Here is a 12,601-nt window from a genome sequence, read left to right on the forward strand (position 1 = left end):
AGTGCACTGATGAGGGCGACCATCGAAAGATTTCACTAGCGCTCGCAGATCTAAGACACTCTCTGGCGTCTTAGATCTGTGTGCTCCCTGTATGGGAAGCAGACGGGCAGCTGAAAGCTGCTGACGTCACCTGCCCGCCCCCCACCCCCCCCCACACACCCGCGTCATTGTCAAATCACCATGGGAACACTCAGCGTCTTTATGGGAATGTCCATGAAACGCTGGGCGTTCCCATGGGCGCCACAACGGCCCACCGCCCCACGTCCGCATTGCTAGGTGCGAACAGGCCGGCGAACAAGCAATTCGTCACGGCCGCTCGCACCGAGAGGCTGCACGTGCGCATGGGCAGTTGCAAACCATCGCTCCCCTGTGTGAACGCACTGGTGAGCTTATGGATTAGAGTGACCCCCTAATACCCCTTTCACACCGCACTTGTTACACGGTATATTGCCTTTTTTTCCCATTTTAAAACGTTTAAGGCTGCAGTGGGAAAGCGCCAGAGTTGATTACCGGTTAAAGATAACCGGTATTTCAAAACGTTTAAAAAGCAGAGTCCTATATGTTTCAGAGCCGTTTTTTATGCAGTGAGAATGGCTCTGAAACGGTATTTAGTAAAAACAACAGATTCCAGACCTGTGATAGGCTGTCCCCTGCATTCTGCCTTGAAACGTGTTCAGGGGATTAAACGGGTTGACTGATGTGAATGATACTTAAACGGTATTTAAAACGGTAATCTACTGCAATGTGAAGGCTCAGACCTGTTTTAAATACCGGTTCTTTAAATGTTTTGGCAGTGTGAAAGCGGTATTAATTGTACTGCTTTTTATCTTTCCTATGTTCAATAAAAAGATTACAATAATAAATAAATAAAACAAGAGAGACTTCACACTGTTTTTCTCCCTGATTTGTCTGTGTACACATGGTGCAATTCTGGCTAACTATTCCATTTAGACTATATAGTCAAAATCGAATAGAAAGTTGGGCAGAATCGCACAGTATTAGGCCGCATTTGATCTGGATGTGAGCCCGATGCGCGGCCCCGAGGCATCGGAATTGAAAGCAGAAATAGATTGTGCAGGCAAGTTTTATTTCTGCTAGATCGAAAGGATCACACACATGCCGTTCCTCCCTCCCTTCCAGGCGTTGCCGCTGGGTCCCGGTGCCTGCGGATATCAGTCCCGGCGGCTGCCAGATCGTACCACTTATGAAGCGATTTACTCGCCGATTCACGTGTTTTTGTCAAAATGTATGTAATTTTTTGCCAATTCAGTGAAACTGCTATGTGGAAAAATGACTTAAACCATCCATAAATGGCCGCAATTGAATACTAAAGGCCAAATATCACCCAAAGGGGTAAGTTTTCTAAAGCTTCTAAAAATGAAAAGAGATGATAAGCCCATAGCAACCAATCAGATTCTGTCTTTTATTTTTTAGGATTACATAGAGAAAGGATAGGCAGAATCTGTTTGGTTGCTATGGGCAATATCAAATCTTTTCATGTTTAGAAGCTTTAGTAAATGTATCCATTAGGGCTGGTTTGCATTTTGGTTTGTCACATTGTTTTTATAACGTTTTGCACATTTGTATAGATCAGGGTTGCCGACCCTCCTGGAATTTGCGGGAGCATTTAAATGCCGCAATCCGCGGGTCTCAGAGGAGGGGGCGGAGCTAAAATGGCACAATCGTGCCATTTTAGCCCCGCCCCATCCATGGAGATCAGTTATTTCGGCTATTTGCCGTAATGGGGGCAGGGCTTAATGATGTCACCATTAAGCCCCGCCCCCAAACTCGTAATGAAAGATTCCTCTCCAGGCTTCTCCCGGAGAGGATTTTTTGCAAGTCAGCAACCCTGGTATAGATTTATCCCATCAGAGCCTGCACAGAGCTTGTAATCCGACACTGATTGTTGGCGGATTGTCATCTGGTTTGTGACATCATAAGGGCTTCAAAACCAATTAGCATTGACGGTGTAAGTTATATGATCATTTAACCTGATTATGTTGACAATAAACCTCCATCCACGCCCGTCGGCTTTGTAATGAATCTCAAACTGAGGCTTTGTAAGTGTTCTCCAATCTGAGTTCCCAAGCACAGTGGAACATACTATAACAGTAACGCGGAACCTTTGGCCCACCAGCTGTTGTTGAACTACACATTCCAGCATGCCCTGCTACAATTTTGCAAATTTGGCCGTATAATTCAACATGCATTGGGTCGATTACTGAGGGTCGACATGGCTTACTTTGACACATGAAATATGTCGATGTGGCTAAGGTCAGCAGGGTTGGAAGGTGGACACAAGCATTAGGTCAAAAATGGCCTGGTCGACAGTCAAAAGGTCAACATGAGTTTTTCACTTTGTTTCGAGCCAACATGTGCCAACAGGCGGTATTTCATGCCCTACCATCCACTAGGGCATGGAGGGAGAATAGAATATTATGCCAAGCGCAGTGAGGCACCGTGCCTAAATCATGGCGAGCGCGGCAGTACATTTTGATGGTGTCCATGTTGACTATGTCGACATTCGGTACAAAAACCGTGAAAAACTCATGTCGACATTTTGACTGTTGACCTAGCCATTGTCGATCTAATGTTTATGTCAAACTTCCAACCATGTCGACCTTAGCCGTGTTGACCTATTTCAGTGTTGACCTAAGACAAGTCGACCTTCTGTGGTTGACCAAATGCATGTTGACCTAATATGGGTCGACCCAATGACCCATTTGGCCAATGTAAAACTGTGACAGGGCATGCTGGGATGTGTAGTTCAACAACCACTGGAGGGCCAAAGGTTTCCATCCCTGCTGTATAAGTAAGGCACAGAGCTGGCTGTGACTGAGCTACTCCAGTAGAAGCTGCAGAGACTTGCAGTCTGGAATGTGACGGGCTCAGGGGAAATGTCTGTTGCGCTCCAGGTGTACTCCTGTTGCAGATCGCAGGGCTATATCGGGTGGTACAATGCTGCAGAGTGCAGGGCTATACCGGCCAGTACAGTGCTGCAGAACGCGAGGCTATACCAGCCGGTACAAAAAATGCTGCAGAGCACAGGGCTATACCGGCTGGTGCAATGCTGCAGAACGCTGGGCTATACCAGCTGGTGCAATGCTGCAGAGCACAGGGCTATACGGCTGATGCAATGCCGCAGAGAGCAGGGCTATACCGTCTGGTGCAATGCCGCAGAGCGCAGGGCTATACCGGCTGGTGCAATGCTGCAGAACGCAGGGCTATACCGGCTGGTGCAATGCTGCAGAACGCAGGGCTATACCGGCTGGTGCAATGCTGCAGAGCGCAGGGCTATACCGGCTGGTGCAATGCTGCAGAACGCTGGCCTATACCAGCTGGTGCAATGCTGCAGAGCACAGGGCTATACGGCTGGTGCAATGCCGCAGAGAGCAGGGCTATACCGTCTGGTGCAATGCCGCAGAGCGCAGGGCTATACCGGCTGGTGCAATGCTGCAGAGTGCAGGGCTATACCGGCTGGTGCAATGCTTCAGAACGCAGGGCTATACCGGCTGGTGCAATGCTGCAGAGCGCAGGGCTATACCGGCCGGTACAGTGCTGCAGAGGGCAAGGCTATACCGGCCAGTACAAAATGCTGCAGAGCGCAGGGCTATACCGGCCGATACAATGCAGCAGAGCGCAGGGCTATACCGTCTGGTACAGTGCTGCAGAGCGCAGGGCTACAGTGGCTGGTACAATGCAGCAGTGTATTCATGTCTGGAATAGGCACAGAGCCAGGAGAAGCCCTAATGCACCACAGACGACATTCAGATGGAGATAGCACAGCTCCCATTGGAGCAGAGGGACGTTAGAGGTATCTGTACAATGTGACACTTCCAGGGACAATTCTGTAAATCAGGGACTGACAGGTACTTGGGACAGTTGGCAGCTGTGCCTGTAATACTGTGTAATTGCTCCAAGACGCTCAGCTCCCTCTATATAATGAGCATCTCATAGTGATTTATGCCCAGTACACAGAAGGTTCAGTTCTGTTTTTGCAGCATTTAATCCTTTAATCCAGAAAGTAAAATATATCCATATCCTGTTTCAGTCCGCAAACACAGATGTGACTGCCGCCATCTGCCTGCCTCTCACAATATGCCAGAAGAAGACACATGTACCGTATATACCGTATGCACCAATATCAGGACGATGACTCGAAGACTTGGCGTGTCCTCAAACCCACCTGACTCCCTGTAGTAATATGATTGTATCAGAATAGAGAATTTTGGAAAAATGGGATATATAAACCAATGGCGCAAAAAGAAGATACTTAGAGTTTTTTTATATTCGGGCTCCTCCCTCTGGTAACATGATGAGATGATGTTTGTTCTCAGATGAGTAGGGATTGCCGGATCACGGTGTTAGCGTGTGGAAAGAAAGTATAAAAATACAAATTAGATAACTGTGTCTGTGTCTTTAATTATAAACGCTCAGATGCGTGGTGCTTTAAGTGTGAGGATGGGTTGAGTCCCTCTGGGCGTACCAAAACTCACGTGGGTTTTTGATGGTATCCCTCTTATAAAGGTTTCTTTTTTGTACTGTCCAGACGGGGTTCAACTTTTCAATGTGTGTGCTTCTTTACGTGTGTGTGAATGGATCACAGGATTTTCATACGTTCTCGGTAAAGAAAAAAAGCAATGGTGTCTGAGATCTACAGTCTCACTGTGTATACAAACGAAATATTGTGAGGTCTGTACAAATACAATGGACTTCGACAGCGTACCTCACTTACATAAGTGAAAAGGAAAACACACGTGTAGAAGTTTATTTTTTACTAGAAGGAAAGCCTACCCCTACTCACGGTGTCTCATGGGGTTTTCAAACCTATAAAGGTTTCTTTTCACATGTGTTTTCCTGCTGATGTGATGTCATGGGTGGCTGTGGAGTTCACATGTGCATTAACAGCTCCAGTGCTCCCAGGTGTATAAAATATAGAAATTCCCAATGTGAGAAATTTGTATCTACTTATATAAATTATATATGGTTGTACGCCATGTGAAAGTGGCGTACCTTACTCACCCCTTTTGGTAAGGGGCAGAAAGCCCGTAAAGGTATATTTTCCCAAAGTACTAGGTACTAATCACTGGTGTTCTTGTATGGAACCAGAGAGCCAGTTTAGAGTAAAACAGTCCCATGGGCAGGTCATAGAGACACATGAAAAACATAAAAACCAACGAAAAAATCCAGAAAAATTCCAGAACAAAAAAAAACAAAAAATAAAACCAAATTTTTTTAAAATGTCAAGTATACATACATCCAAGAGTGTGGCTGTTCACTTTCCTGCGCCACGTACCAACTGTCAATCCTTTTTTCTTGTATTGTATCAGAATAGAGTCTTATGGGCCTATTCGTTAAGTAATATTTGTGTGGAATCTCCCAAAAACTAGTATTCCTGCAAATACAGCATTTAGGATCCCCAGGATGCACTACGAAGGGACAGCAGCGGATAACAGCAACTACTGCAGCCCCCATAGCTTGGTCCCATGACTAGCGCCTTCTATAGATAGTGTTAGCCAGTTGTAGCCTATGTGGGCTACATTTGCAGAATTTGCCAGGAGAGGGATCATAAGATCCCTTCCCACTGACATTGGGGGTTATTCTGATTCACTCGGAAAGGCACAATCACTCTCTAATGGACAAAACCATGTGCACTGCAGGTGGGGCTGATGTAACATGTGCAGAGAGAGTTCAATTTGGGTGGTTTGTTGTTTCTGTGCAGGGTAAATACTGGCTGCATTATTTTTACACTGCAATATAGATATCAGTTTGAAGTACACCCCTCCACCCAAATCTGCATTCTCCCACCTCTCCCCATATTTATCCAGGCTCACAGCCTTCCAGTTCCCCTACAATGTAGTAAATGGGGAATCGAGAATTCATAGGGTGAAATGTAATAGGATGAGAGATTCAGAAAGTGAGAGATTTGGTAAAAAATCTCCAGGTTTTTTTTAAAGCGGCAATCATTTACTCTTCCAAATCAAACTGGTTTTGCAGTGTAAATGTTGCCGCTTTAAAAAAATAATAATGGAGATTTCCATACCTCCCAACTTTTGTCCGGATGAAATAGGGACACTCGAAAAGGGGCGGGGCGTATGCAAATGAGGGTGCGGCGTATGCTAATTAGCCGCGACCTCATTTTCATACGAGCGTCTATTCTACTAGATTGGGGGGTCTCCCAACTGCCACCCCCCGCAGCGGGACAATGCCTGCCGCGGGTGGGACGTCGGGACAGAAAATCGGGACTGTCCCGACGGAATCGTGACAGTTGGGAGGTATGGATTTCTTACCAAATCTCTCACTTTCTGGATCTCTCATCCTATTAAATTTCACCCCTAGTCTTGAAGACCAACATCAGAAAATTTCAGCCTCTTTGTAGTGGGGAAATGTTTTCCGGCCTCACAGCTGAGCCCAGGGCTGTTCAGACTTGAGCTTGGGCGAAATAAGGAAACTGGGCCAATCCCCTGAGGCATGGCTATGCTACTATGAGAACATGCCCCACCTCCACCCCACAGTTCCACACCTTGTCGGGCCACCATCAGACAAAGCCCAGACTATGGGTAATCAGTACCCGCTCTTGGCTGAGCCATCCAGTTATGTGGCATCCAGTAAGCTGAAACTGAGAATGGGGACAGAACCACCAGGGCTCCCGACTCCAGCCTCTGATATCCTGGCGACTAAATTGACTGTAATAATGTGGGATGAAGCTGGTGCACATTATGAACTGTCTGTATAATGAACTCTCTCCCACATCTGTCGTCATCCAATGTTCCCCCAGGAATTACGCACTTCTTTCTACCAAGGCTTAAGGCAGACATTAATTGTTGCCTCCATGTCTGATGAGCTTTTGCACCACTCATCGCTGCTGAATTAAAACTTGCTGTCAAGGTTTACAAAGGAAAGATGTAATTCACAGATGCAATCTCCTAAATGAAGAGCAGTAGCTCAGAGCCCATCTGTACAATCTGCAATCCTTCCTGCAGCTTCTCTGCTCTGGTGGGTTCCAGCAGGGTCAGAGTTCCCCTGCTATCTGTATATCATGGTGGTACCTGACCTCATCTGTTTGATCACTGTGGGGTAGATTTATTAGGCTCGTGAAGTGATAAACTGTCTGGTTTTTATCAATGGCCAATCAGCTCCTACCTGTCATTTTTCAAACCAAGCCTGTAACTTCACAGGTAGGAGCTGATTGGCCAGTGATAAAACCAGTTTATCACTTCACTGAGCTTAATAAATCTACCCCCTGTGTTACATCATCAGCCTGGTTTCTCCCTCTCCTGGGTCCTGACTGTTTGCCACTGTCCAACCTAGGGGGTTTTGTCCCGCCAACCTTTGGAAGTGATTCTGCCCCCAGCATGTGAATGGATTTGTATACTGACACATCCATTCGTATGCGGGCGTACTGGCGAAAACTTTTTCAGTCTGATCTGATGGCCGAACAGAGGTCATGTAATGACCCTGTGCAGGCTTTGACCCACCTGTGTTTGCATGGGGATGCCTAGTTTTTCTGGGCACACCCACCGTTTTTGTGGGCACGCCCAGGAAACGCTGGTTGTCCCCATGTGCCAGCCCACTGTACACCAACTGCCCACCCCCCTCCGTACAAACGCTTCAGCAACTGTGATAGTGGATGACGGTGTTCATACTGCGTCCTATACACATGCGCCCCCCCCCATCCCTGGCGTGTTAAAAATCACAGTGATTCGCAGGTTTTCGAGGGGAGGGGAGGGGAGGGGCTATATATATGCAAATTGTGTCCTTTTAGACCCACTCCCTCCTCGTAGACCCGCAAATTGCGGGATTTACATTACTGAGGGTGGGGCCATAGGTGCCGATTCTGTGAGTGTTTGAGGGCCCAAGCACCCACGGAAATTTTTGAGCACCCACGCGCTCAGCAGCGGCCCACCCGCCCGTGTCCCACTGCACTCCCCCTCCCTCGTCGCTGGCACAGGTACTGTGTGGGCATTTATGTATTTGGCACTGTGGGGGCAATTATGTATTTGACACTGTTGCTATAATTTCATAATTTGAATATTGGAGACAACTGTGCTGCATAATATAAATCAGTATTTTTGTGTGGCCACGCCCCTTTCCCATGATGCCACTCCCCTATATTTTTGGCATGAGCACCCACCAGCAAAAACATAAATCGGCACCTATGGGCGGGGTTCACCCAGAAAGGAGACTTTAAAAGTAGGCAACCCTGTTTTACGGTCAATCTTTTGACCCTGTTGACCATTAGTTACTTCTGATTGTACATCTAATATCCCATAACCGTTTTCCTGTTGGTTACATTGATGGTTTGCACAGCGCCTTACATGGGTGTTATGTCTTAAGTATACATTTGATTCCTCTTGTATTTTTGGGGATTTGACACATTAAATAACAGTTTCATCACATCTTGCTTCAGGACTTCTCTCCATAACTCACCATTACTTTACTCTCAGCAGCAATCTCCAGAGCCTCATGATGCCGGCTGGGAAAGAGACGTGAACATCATACTAGACTGATGGAGGAGACTGAACACAGCAGACACAGAGTACCTGTAAAGGAAAATGCTTACAGCATACAGTATATACCAGGTACTATGGTGTACAGTACATCCGGGTTACTGGTGGCTGCTAAAGACAGTGGGCCTAATTCAGACCTGATCGCCGAGCAAATTATTACTCTCAAAATGGACACAATCATGCTGCACTGCAGGTGGGGCAGATGTAACAGGTGCAGAGAGAGTTAGATTTGGGTGAGTTACTTTGTTTCTGTGCAGGGTAAATACTGGCTGCTTTATTCTTACACTGCAATTTAGATTTCAGTTTGAACACACCCCACCCAACTCTAACGGGTGCCGAACGCGGTCCCGACAGTCGGGATCCCGACAGTCATTTACCCGACGTCGGGATCCTGACTGTCAAAATGCAGACAGACAGGGGCCCAACGGCCACCCGCTATTTTCCCTCATGGGGGTCCACGACCCCCATAGAGGGAGAATAGAATAGGTGGCGAGCGTAGCGAGCCACCGCGCCCGCAGCATTTCGAGTGCAGCGAGCCCGCGAGGGGCTTAGTTGCGCTCACCATGCTGTCTGAGTCTGGGCAGTCGGGATCCCGGCGTCGGGCTAATGTCTGTCGGGATCTCAACTGTCGGAACCCTATACCACACCCACTCTAACTCTCTCTGCACGTTACATCTGCCCCACCTGCAGTACATCATGGTTTTGCCCATTTTGAGAACAAATTTGCCCTGTGATGAGGTCTGAATTAGACCCAGTGTGGGAACACTAGGTCATTGATGCATATTTGGCGGGATTGTCCCTTAATGACTTATTTCTGGTTTACGGTTCTTAACCTAATTGACAGAATAACAGGAATTCAGATACTTCTAGTTCCAACTATTTCTCTTCTAAATAAGCCATATAAAGTGCTTAACAAACACGTGGATAATCTAATTAATTAATTAATGCAGCTAAGCTCCTAATTGGGAATGGACAAAGCAGGTCTATGCGGCTAGTAGTGTGTTGTTACACTGTGGTCTCCTTGGTGGCGTCATTATCCAATCAACTTATAGAGTAGCTGCCATCCAGCTGGGACATCATGTGATGTCAGCTGCCAACCCCAAGCAGGCAAAGCCACGTCTGTGCTCCCAGGGGAATGCCCAGCATTTTCATGGGCGTTCCCCTGATGTATGCTCAGACCCCCACCATCGAAAACAGGGCAGAATTCGGACCCGTACAAGTGGGTCTGAATTGGCCCCTATGTTTGTTTGTTTTTTAGAGAAATCTATTTTATTGTACACAGATGGAAGCCCGTGGCTGGAGCCGCAGCACACATAGCCAAGATGGCTGCTGGCATTCCTTGTACTGCAGCGCCATTTTCATATGAACTATCATATTACATGTGCTGCAAGTGTATATTTCATAATGTAGGAGCCAGACTGGAGGCAAAGCCTGGGGGTAGGCTCCCCTGACAGGGTTTGTAGGGAGCTGCTAGCAGTTAGTCATAGGAGGAGTGCTTAAGGAGAGGGTCATAGGGGGAGGGGCTTAACGGGGTGTTGGAGGGGTTTATAAGCAGGGTTCAGGCAGGAAATAGGGGTCACTGGGAGATTTTCTCAACAGCTAAGCAGCGTGACATCTCACATGGCTTCCCCAGGCAACGCTGATGCAGAGGTATCCGCTGCGCTTGCTGCCCTCAGGGAGGCAGCTGGCACCAGAGGGACTGAGTGGCTGCAGCAGCAGATGTCAGGTCTGCTGGGGGGACTGGGAGCAGCAACGCAAGAGGCTGCTCCAGTGGGTGCACGGCCTCGGAGGTCTAGGCCTCCGGAGCGCTTTAGCCCATCTGTGTCCCCCAGGGTTCAGCGCCGTTCACGGAGCCCCGTTAGGGACCCTCCAGGCCAGGCTGTGGGCCGGGCACCTTCCGCCCGCAGGACCAGGTCTGGGAGGAATCCAACCAGCAGGCGGAACCCTCCGCGCGGGGGGATCCCCCCCACGTGCAAGAAGATCCGGCGTTGCGTGGTACTGGACCTGGTGCGGTGGGGCATGCGGGGCATGCTGCTGCCCAGCGCGGGGTGAGTCGTGCCAGGGGGGCAGAAGTACAGGCTGAGGACCGCAGGCCTGGTACACGGAGCGAGAGGCGCACAGCTGGCTCCGCCTCCAACGAGGTCACGCCGGCTGGTGCTGTACCTGAGGGTCGGGATGTCAGGAGAAGAGTGATGGCAGCGTCAGCAGATGATGGAGAAATACCTGGTCCTTCCTCATTGGCTGGAGTTCGTCAGGACACTGGACCTGCGGCTGCTGGGTTCACAGCCCCCAGGCAGCCTGGTGAGTCTGTCTCTATGTCTGTTAATGCTTTAGCGCAGAGTCAGGGGGGGGGGAGGGTTAGCCCTCCAAGGGGAAATGAGTAGAGGTTTTACTGAATTATTGAGTGGTTTTGCAGATTGGTTGGTGGGTTTGCGGCAGGGGGCGGGGCCGTCCCCAGCGGCAGCATGGGTGCCGCAGAATGCGGGCACACCAGCTAGCATTAGTGTGCCAGTCAGTAATAGTGTGCCGGTTAGCAGTGGGGTGCCGGGTAGCAGTGGGGTGCCGGTGAGCAGCGGGGTGCCGGTATCCGGCGGTGAGCAAAATAGCAGTAGTGCAGGGGCAGAAGGGGGCAGTGTTGGGACGCAGGAGGAGAGTGGAAGGCTCAGTGACACTGCAAAAGGGGAGGTGTATGTATGCTTTGAGGGGCCATTGGGGGCCCACCTGAAGCAGGAGGTGAGGGAGAAGATTTGGAAAGGGGAATACGTTGATATATTTTCATTGCTCCCTTTAGAGCGTTTTAATCTAGATAGGCCCCGTAAGGAGGAGAAGAAGGAGGAGGAGGAACGGCGGCGGTACCGGCTGATACCGCGGTCATTCACGAACTGGCTCCAAGCATTTGCTATTTTAGCTAGTGTGATTGGGGAGAAGGCGCCTGACAATTGTTCAGGCTTGTTTTGTTACATGGATGCGATAGGAGAGGCATACCGTGTGTATGGGGGCTTGGCTTGGCTCAGGTACGATGAGCAGTTTAGGCAGAGGAAGGCTGTTCGCCCTAACATACGTTGGGACCATAAGGATATTGCTTTATGGTTAAAGGTGACGGCTCCCACAAAAAGTGGGCAGCCCTTTCGTGGGGACGGGGGGGGGGGGGGCGAGGGAGGCCACAAATGGGACGGCCATGCAGAAGGGACTCTGCTTTGCCTTTAATGACGGGTCATGTCGTTTTGGGGCAAAATGCAAATTTAAACATGAATGTTCCTCGTGTGGAGGGACCCATGGTGCAAATAAATGCTTCAGAGGGAAGTCACGGGACGGTAATTCAAAAGGGGGAGACACCGGTTTGGCTGGAAAGGATGCTGGGGTATCTGCGTAGGTATCCTGACCAGCAGACGGCCGTGTTGTTGGAGGAGGGGTTTAGGGAAGGTTTTAAGATACCTTCTGACGTGCAGGTTTCAGGGGGCTTGAGGAGGAATTTGAAGTCTGCAAGGGAGCATCCAGAGGTGGTGCAGGACAAACTGCGTAAGGAGGTGCAGCTGGGTCGTATGGCTGGACCTTTTGGGTCGGCACCATGGCCAGATTTGATAGTCTCTCCATTGGGGGTGGTGCCAAAAAAGGAGGCGAACAAGTTTCGTCTTATACACCATTTATCTTTTCCAAAAGGGGCGTCGGTCAATGATGGCATTGACCCTGACATCTGCTCGGTGGTTTATACATCGTTTGACGCGGCTGTTCAGTGGGTGAAGCGGTTTGGGAAAGGGGCCAGATTGGCAAAGACTGATATTGAATCGGCATTCCGTTTGCTGCCGGTTCACCCAACCAGTTTGCGTTTGTTGGGTTGTTGTTGGGACGGGGAATTTTTTGTTGATCGTTGTTTACCGATGGGTTGTTCTTTGTCATGTGCTTATTTTGAGGCCTTTAGTTCTTTTTTGGAGTGGGTGGTTAAGGATGTCTCTGGGTGTAGTTCAGTTATTCATTACCTAGATGACTTCTTATGTATTGGTCCTGGGGGGACTGGAGTATGTGACTTATTGTTGAGGACTGTTGAAAGGGTGTCGGCAGACTTTGGGGTCCCGCTTGCTCCAGGTAAGACG

The 12,601-nt window shown here is 49.0% G+C and overlaps 1 protein-coding gene across 2 annotated transcripts in view; it reads left to right on the plus strand.

Moving 5' to 3' along the window:
* Positions 1-12,601, plus strand: part of LOC146046274 (solute carrier family 66 member 2-like) — a 79,996-nt gene that overhangs the window by 18,005 nt on the left and 49,390 nt on the right. For both annotated transcript variants that reach the window (XM_083165523.1, XM_083165522.1), the window contains exon 3: positions 8,451-8,582. The gene's annotated coding sequence lies outside the window, so the exon portion shown is untranslated. The remainder of the gene's footprint in view (positions 1-8,450; positions 8,583-12,601) is intronic.

This window comes from Crinia signifera, chromosome 11, assembly GCF_055691185.1.
Source record: "Crinia signifera chromosome 11, ASM5569118v1, whole genome shotgun sequence".
Lineage (NCBI taxonomy): Eukaryota > Metazoa > Chordata > Amphibia > Anura > Myobatrachidae > Crinia > Crinia signifera.